Raw genomic sequence first — 8,033 nt, 5'->3', positions numbered from 1 at the left:
TCTTCACTCCCAGTTCTTTATTGAATTATGTGACTATTGAATTTGAAGTCTAGGCAATGGCCTAGATGACCTTGAGTTCTCTCCTTTAGCACTAACATGTTAAAATCACTTCATATAAAAATGAGGAACGAATGTAAAAATGATACCAATGTTTAATTCCTCCACAGCTGTTATGAACTGAAAGTTTGTGTCCCCTCAAAATTCACATGTTGAAGCCCCAACCCTTAATGTGTTTGGAATTTGGAGATAGGGCCTTTGGGAGGTAACTGGGTTTAGATGAGGTCATGGAGGTGGGGCCCCCATGGTGCAATAGTGTCCATATGAAAAGAGTAAGAGAGACTAGATTACACTCTTTTCTCCACCATGTAAGGACGTTGAGAGAAGACTGCTGTTTACAAGCCAGGAAGAGTGTTCTCACCAGGAATCAAATTGGCTAGCACATTGATTTTGGACTTTCCAGCCTCCACAACTGTGAGAAATAAATGTTTGCTGTTTAAACCACCCAGTCTGTGGTATTTTGTTATAGCTGCCACAGCATATCAAAATAATAGCTCATTTATTAAAATTTGGGATATTTTAAGACCTAGGATATTATAATATGATGAGGAACACTTTATATTTAGAATGAACACTTTATATATTAGTTTAAGATATCATGTAATTTGGAGGGCTCTAGAGTGTTTTTTTCAAAATCAGAACTCTGCAGTTGGAAACACTAAGATTCAAGTTTCACCCCTGCCACCATGGCTGTTGGAATCTGAACAATTTTCTGCATTTGTGACATAGCATTAATAAGGCACACCTCGTAGGGTATTGTGAGAGTCAAAAGACTAATGTCAGGTACTTAGCATCATGCCCTGTATGTACTAAGTACACAATATACGTGAGATTGCTTTTTTTTAAATGACTTACATTTATTTTTTCTCCCCGCCCCCCCTTTCTCCGTCCCTCTCTCTCCCTCTCTGAGGTGGTAAAGAAAGACTCAAAATCAAGAGTAGTTTCCTGACTAAGAGGTCTATATTGGTCAGGATTAAGTCACAACACAGAAAGTACAAAGTCTTTTGAACAAGGAAAGTTTAATATAAGAATTATTAATAGCAGAATGAAGTCACAGAGAATTAACTTGTGATAGGTAGAGGGAATTGGAAAGGATACAGGGTTAGCAGATACAGGGAGCAGCCACCACCCCTAGGGTGAGATACAGTGTCCGAGGAAGCACCCTCACCCCACCCAAGCTGAGATCCAGACCTCCTTGCAGGGACGAGGATGACTGCTAGATGGCAGAAAAGTCACTGTGGAGCTGTACTGGTAGGACTTGCCGGAGATCTTCCCTCCGGGTTGTCAGAGAATGCAGTCCACAGAGAATTATCAAGCCTCAGAACTTGAGAGGTGCTGGGGATACCTGCTGACCACTGGATGCTGATGCAACTGGGAGTTGGGGAGGCTGCCCTCTGCGGGAGTCTAGTCCACTGCCCTGTGTGGCTTGGACCAGGGCACTTCCAGGTCATCTGTACAAAATAAAGGTCAGCCCCCCTGGGTTGATAGATGACCAAACTTGCAGGATCCTGGGCATATGTATACACGAAGCTGGGAACAGTTCCCAGGCTGGGGCACTACCTTGTACTGCATGGGGCCCCTGGCTATGCCACTGCTGCTTGAGTTGGAAGCTAAAAAGAGTGTGCTGCAGCCAGATATTAGAGGAAGGTGCATCCTTCTGGAACTCAGCACAAGAGGGCAAGCAATGGAGAAAAAGCATTCTCTTCTGGAGCCTGGAAAGAGATCTACCCAGGAACCAAGAAGAGAACTCTTTTCTCCCCAAGTCTCCCTCTAGCACCCTCTATAGACAAGCCTTAATGTCTTGCTGGGTGGCAAAAGAGAAATATTTGCAAGGCCCAATTCTGTTATCACAGAGCATGCAAAAAGGATGAATTTGCAGCTGACCTGTAATACTTCAATAACCTGTACATGTCACAGTCAGAATCATACATACAAATAAATCACCATATCAGGACAACATTTATAGTATGCCTGACACTGTGTACCCTAGAGAGATGAAGAATATTAATCCTTAATGGGGTGATAAATGTCACATATACCATTCCAGGTGTCTGACTTCCAAGAAAGAAATTTTAAATCTCCTCCTCAAAGAACTTAAGGAGGAAGCACGAAACAATTAGAAACGAACAATAATATACTGTCAAGAGTTTAAGTAGGGTTATACAAACTTTTTTGCTAAGCAATTATAGAGATGATGGATTTTTTTTACTATGTTTTTGTGTATTTATCTCTTTTTAATCTTCCACAGACACACTCAAACTGCTTTCTATTTAAGTATTTATTAAATTCCACAATAAAGTATATTTCTCTACAAGCTTTATAAACCACAAATAAACATTACTTTAAAATCATACAAAATCATATCACAATATTCTGCATGCACCAGTTCTGAATTTCCCAAAGCCTGAAGATCATTACTTTGCAGATTAGCCAGAACCGTTTTCTTTTTTTTTTTTGGGTTAAATAAATATTCTTTGTCCCACCCCAGTGACATCTTATTTGTCACCAATTTGTCACATTTGTTTTTCTTGCTATTGCTTCTCTTAAGAAATGCATCTTGGTAGTTAAAAGAACATGTTGGAATCCAATAGACCTGGTTTAAATCTCAGCTCTTTCACTTTTTAACTTAAACAGTTATATAACTTACATGAAGACATACTTACGTATCTGTGGTACTTAGCAGACTGTTGATGCACTGTAAATATTAGTTATATTATAAAGTTTAACTAGCCTAAGAAAGGGGAGAACAAAAACAAATTAGTCTATTTTCTGCTTGTTAGTATCAGTGATAATGGAAGTAGAGGGAGGAAATTTTGAAACTCATGGATAAATACAGTTTAGCTGTCATCCATCAGTGGACATCAGTTTGATGAACGGTCTCTATAGTGACAGAGGCACAGCACTGGTCCAATCAACCAGAAAGTCTTAACAAATCAAGTTGTGAGTTTGGGGTGATGACAAGTCCATTTATTCATCTCTTTCTTTCTCCTAGGACTATGGCTGCTTTGGTGCCCTCAGGAAATGAAATAACATCAGAGTTAGATTAGATATTCTCTGTAGACTTGGTTCCCGGATATTAACATCCAGAGAGCACACAGAATGTTTACATGTGCTGGATTCATCTGGCTTCCTCATGATGAGCCAAGGCCAACTGGAATAGCCCATGGAGCCGAGATGTTGTCATGATAAGCTCACAGTCACCAGATGTTCTATTTTCTACTCTCCCCCACATGGCAAAAAGTGAAACTGTCTGCCAGCCTCTTGATTAAACCAGTCTTCATCTTTTGTCCCATCCAAAATGCCAACTTCATAAATTATCTGTTCCACCCGTTCTTTACCCTACAATCCCCTGACTGCATCCCATACCTTACACTCCACAAAATACCAGAAAACAAATGTTAAGAAATTCCTGAGAGAAAGCAGAGCTTCTTGAAGAAAACAGAATTCCTTCTGCTTTCATTTTCCTTATTAATTAAAATAATTTAAAAGCTGTACATCATAGGAAAAACAGAACCCATAGAAATGGATTGAGGCCCAAGATGTATAAGGAGAGAGAAATCAAGCAAATATCTGTGTAGAACAGATATTTCAGGTCTCAGCCACAAATCAATTTTTTTTCAGGGAAAGCAGGAAGAAGTTAATGGAGGATCACAACATTATTTTGAAAAATTATGGAAAACAGTGACTAATGACCCAATTTTTGAAACAATGAAGAAGTTGGATACCACAAGCTTTAGAACAGAAGCTTCACCATGATCCTGGGAAAGATGATGCAATAGATTACTAAATGGCAGTTTGTGAGCCCTTAGAAAGAAAGCAAAGCTCGCTGGAGATCAGCATAGTTTTATATGATCTAATAATGTCAGCCATCACATTTCCTTTACTGACAAGGGTTTTGAATGGGATAGGGCAACAAAATCCTTTAGAAATGGTATATATTAATTTCAGAAAGACATTTACCAAAATATCCCTTGATGTGCTTTGGGCAATTCATTAATTTATTTAAGACATATTTATTAAACCCATATTACATGCCAAAGGTTATACTAGCACTATGCAACATAGAAGAATATAGGCTGGATGATGGTAACTGTGGGTAGATTGAATACTTTCTAAAATCTCTACTCCCAAAGTATGTACTATCACGTGAATAAGAGTCCTAGCTGTCCTACATTTTTGTGAAGATTGTTAACTACCCAGAATTGCTTAAGTTTAAGTGACATATTTGAAAACAGAGTCAAGGCTGAGAGATAACTTGATAGGCTAAATTAATGGGCCAAAAACGGCAAGGCAAAATTAATTGGATATGACACAATATCTTGCACTTAGTTTCAAGAAATCAACTGCACAGGTAAAAAACAGCCTTCATTAAAACAGTTGCTCATATGAAAACAGCCATTGTATTTCGCTGGAAGGTCACTATGGTTTATTAAGTGTGACCTCTTTACTGAAAATTTAATAGAATTTGAGCTACCTGTCAGAGGCTTAGAGTCAGAGTAAGAGTCCATCATAAGGACACTACCCCATACTTGTCAGACTATTTCTACCATGTTATGCTCAGCCTTGGGTACTGAATTGTAAGAGAGGCAGTCTATGTTTACCAGCATGCCAAGTTGAAGGCAAGCAGTATTGTGTATGTTTTGGCAATCTTGTCATAGAAAGTCAACTGAGCTAATCGAAGGATGTCTGCACAGAGAAACAAAAACTCCCGAAGGAGATAAAATAATTATCTTCAAATGTTGAAGGGTTTCAATGTGGAAGAGGAATTTAACCAAGTTTGTGAGTTTATGACCTTAGAGCCTTGGGATACACAAGGGACTGAGAGGTCTTATTTGCTGTGCAGGGTATTGGGGATTTGAAGCGAACGGAGAAGAGAGAGTAGAAGGGGTTTGAAAACCAGTATAATAAAGAGGAGGAGTAGAGACTGTCTGGTGAGTAGAGCAAAGCCTTTGAGATCAGATATACCTGGATTCAAGTCCTGGCTTTGAACTAACTGTGTGATCTTGGGAAAGTTGTCTAACCTCTCTAAATTCAGTTTTATCACCTGTGAATTTGGAATAATGATCGTACTTAATTCAGAGGATTGATATGAGAGTGAAAATATGTGATGCATGTAAAGAGAGATGTGCACAGCGTGTGATCAGTTAATATTAGCTTGTCTGCTTTTTCTATAATGCAATGGAGTAAGGCTAGGATTAGCATCTGGAGGTTAAATTGAGTCAGTTTTTGGCTTTCTAATATAAGAAACTTCTGATCTGTTAGAACTTCCCAATAATACATTTTGAGTAATAATGAGCTCTCCTTCACTGGAATGTTCAAACAGGTTTGGGGAGGAGTTTTACATCATATAAGACATTGTTCTAGAATGACCCTATTTGTTCCTAGCTTTTACAAGTTTGAGGATCTGTATTTAGCATCAAATATTTCTCATATGATAGTATTTGTATTTTAATTATTCAGTTGAAATAAGCACAACAGAAACTCCTGTAGAAAATATGAGTGATGGCTACAACATTGAGTTTTTACTGTGTGGTAGGCACTTTACAATAACTCTATGATAAACTTTACGATAAATTCTACAATAAACTCTTTGCAATAAACTGTATGACACAGATGAACAAACTGAGGCTTCTAAGACTTAAAACATCGGACCTAGGCTACAGAATTTATGGAGGACAGTAAAAACTTTAAAATATTTTTAAAAACACTAATTATACAAACAAATAGTAAACATGTGCCAAAATGTTATTTAACTTATCACTGAGAAAATCAAAAAAATGACAAAGTTGGTTCAATGGAAGATATCAGAAACTGATTATATTATATAGAATCCATGAAAGAAAGAATGCTGGGATAAAATTGCTAAATCAGACACAAAAATTGTATTGCCTTAATTCCATGAGGACAATAAAAACATAATCTTTGAAGTTATTTTCTCTCCTGGACAGAAGTGTCTTTTATCATTATTAGAAAAAGTCACTGTTAGGTTGTGCAGGGAACAGCCTCCAATACCATGTTTGATGTGTAGAATATCTACTGGGAAATGCTCATGGGATCAACACCTAATGAAGAGAGCATAAGAGAGCACGATGGGGCAGAAGGAGAACCTGCGCTGTGATCCTGCCCCAGGGAGGGCTCAGCTGATCCAGCTCTGTTTTCTTGAGCTGGGAGGAGGGAGTTAGCCTTTCTTATCCCTTTCTTTACATGACTTCACCAGTCATGGGAAGTTGTTTACTCTTGGGAGGAGGTGTGACCTTGGGAAAGCCAGTTTTCTTCAGTGAGGCAGTTCCCAAAGAGGACTGGTAACTGAGGACTGTCTTTTGGAAGTATTTCTAGTAGCTGGGAGTAAGACCTTCATTTCTGGAGGTAGATCTGGCGAACACCTTATGGGCTGTATCACAAATAAAAATGGTTTAGTTTTCTACATATAGAAATCTAACTTTAAAGTATTGTTAAATGTCTGGGCCATAATCGGTAGTAAATAGTAAGTCCAACAAACTTACACTTCCCTAGGTCCTAGAGAGTCATAATGGGTTTGCTAGATAATTATTAGCATAATAACCAAGGGTGTGCAGCCATCTTTTGCACCATTTAAAATTTTCCTTAACAATAGTAAGGGGATATGACTCCAGAGAAACTCTCAACAATTAAGACAATATCATGAAGTAGCTAAGAATTTAACATCTTGAAATGGACTCATAATTTTTAAAATATTAGCACAAATGAACTCAAGATGTGTTATTGCTTCAAACTATGGACATTTCTTGGTAAAATATGAATTCAATGAGACACTCCTCCCAGGGATTTGCAACCCACAGATTGCAAATAAAAGCATTAGATAAATTTAGGGCAATTTCTACCTCACAGATTCTGAAGGGCTTGTCTTCCTCAGAGAAAGAACACACTATGGATGTTTACTTTTAAAGAACATCAGACAAAGTCTCTTTCTTAAACGTGCTTTTTCCTCCTTCCTCACTAGTGACTGAAATTCTTTTAACAGGAACAAAATCTTGCATTTAGTCACTAGTGTTATTGCCTAAATTTAAATGACTTTATGAGCAGCAAAATTATGCGGTGGGCATTATTATTGCTGACCCTGATTTTTAGAATTTCTTTCCTTGCAGGCATACTTTGAAGTAAGATGTGGCTTGTGACTTGATTTAGTCAATGAAATACGAGTGTAATTATCATTTCCAGGCAGAAGCATTTATGAGCTGGTGTGTGATTTTCTCTGGTCTCTTCCGCTGTTGCAGCAATTGTAGAAGCATGCATTGTTGTGGAGGTGCCAACAGTTTGAAGAGGCCTGGAATGCAGGCCTCTTCACATGGAGGCTGGTTGCTATGGAGAGCTGCCCATACTCTCCAGCAGACTTCATGGGACTGAGAAAGAAACTGTGTCAAGCCACTGAGATTTTGTCTTTATTATCTTAGCATAACTGAGGTTAACTTACTAATAGAAATGAAGACTTACGTGTATGCTAAGGTATAACTGACTCAGATTATCTACTTTCCTTTTGGCAGGTTTTAGCAGAAAGGAATGGCAAAGAGAAGCCAGAAAGGCATTCTTAGGACACTCAGTCAGGGGAAAGGAAACCAGTAGGTGGGACAAGGAAATATTTATAACCTTTTTAAGTTCATCCTGTGACAAACTTTCACTGATGTAGTTTATTAAAAGTATTTTTGTAGTTTATTGAAAATATTAAAAATACTTTTGTAAAAGTATTTTTGTGATATTAAAGGTTTCTTTCCCTCCTTCCCTCTCTTCTTTCCTTCCTTCCTGAGTTGATACCAGAGAAACTGGAGCAGAGAAACCTTGAAGATTTAGTGGAAAGTCTTAAAAAATTATATAAAGACTTTCTTACAGTTTACAGAACATTATGGGATTTCTAATATACATATCATTGTTCAACTTGCAACTATTGAAGTGGTTCACAATTCAGAAGTCCTTCCAAGTACAAACAGCACATATCTAGGCCA

The sequence above is a fragment of the Phocoena phocoena genome, chromosome 4 (assembly GCF_963924675.1).
Source record: "Phocoena phocoena chromosome 4, mPhoPho1.1, whole genome shotgun sequence".
Taxonomy (NCBI): domain Eukaryota; kingdom Metazoa; phylum Chordata; class Mammalia; order Artiodactyla; family Phocoenidae; genus Phocoena; species Phocoena phocoena.
Note: the sequence above shows the minus strand (reverse complement) of the source record.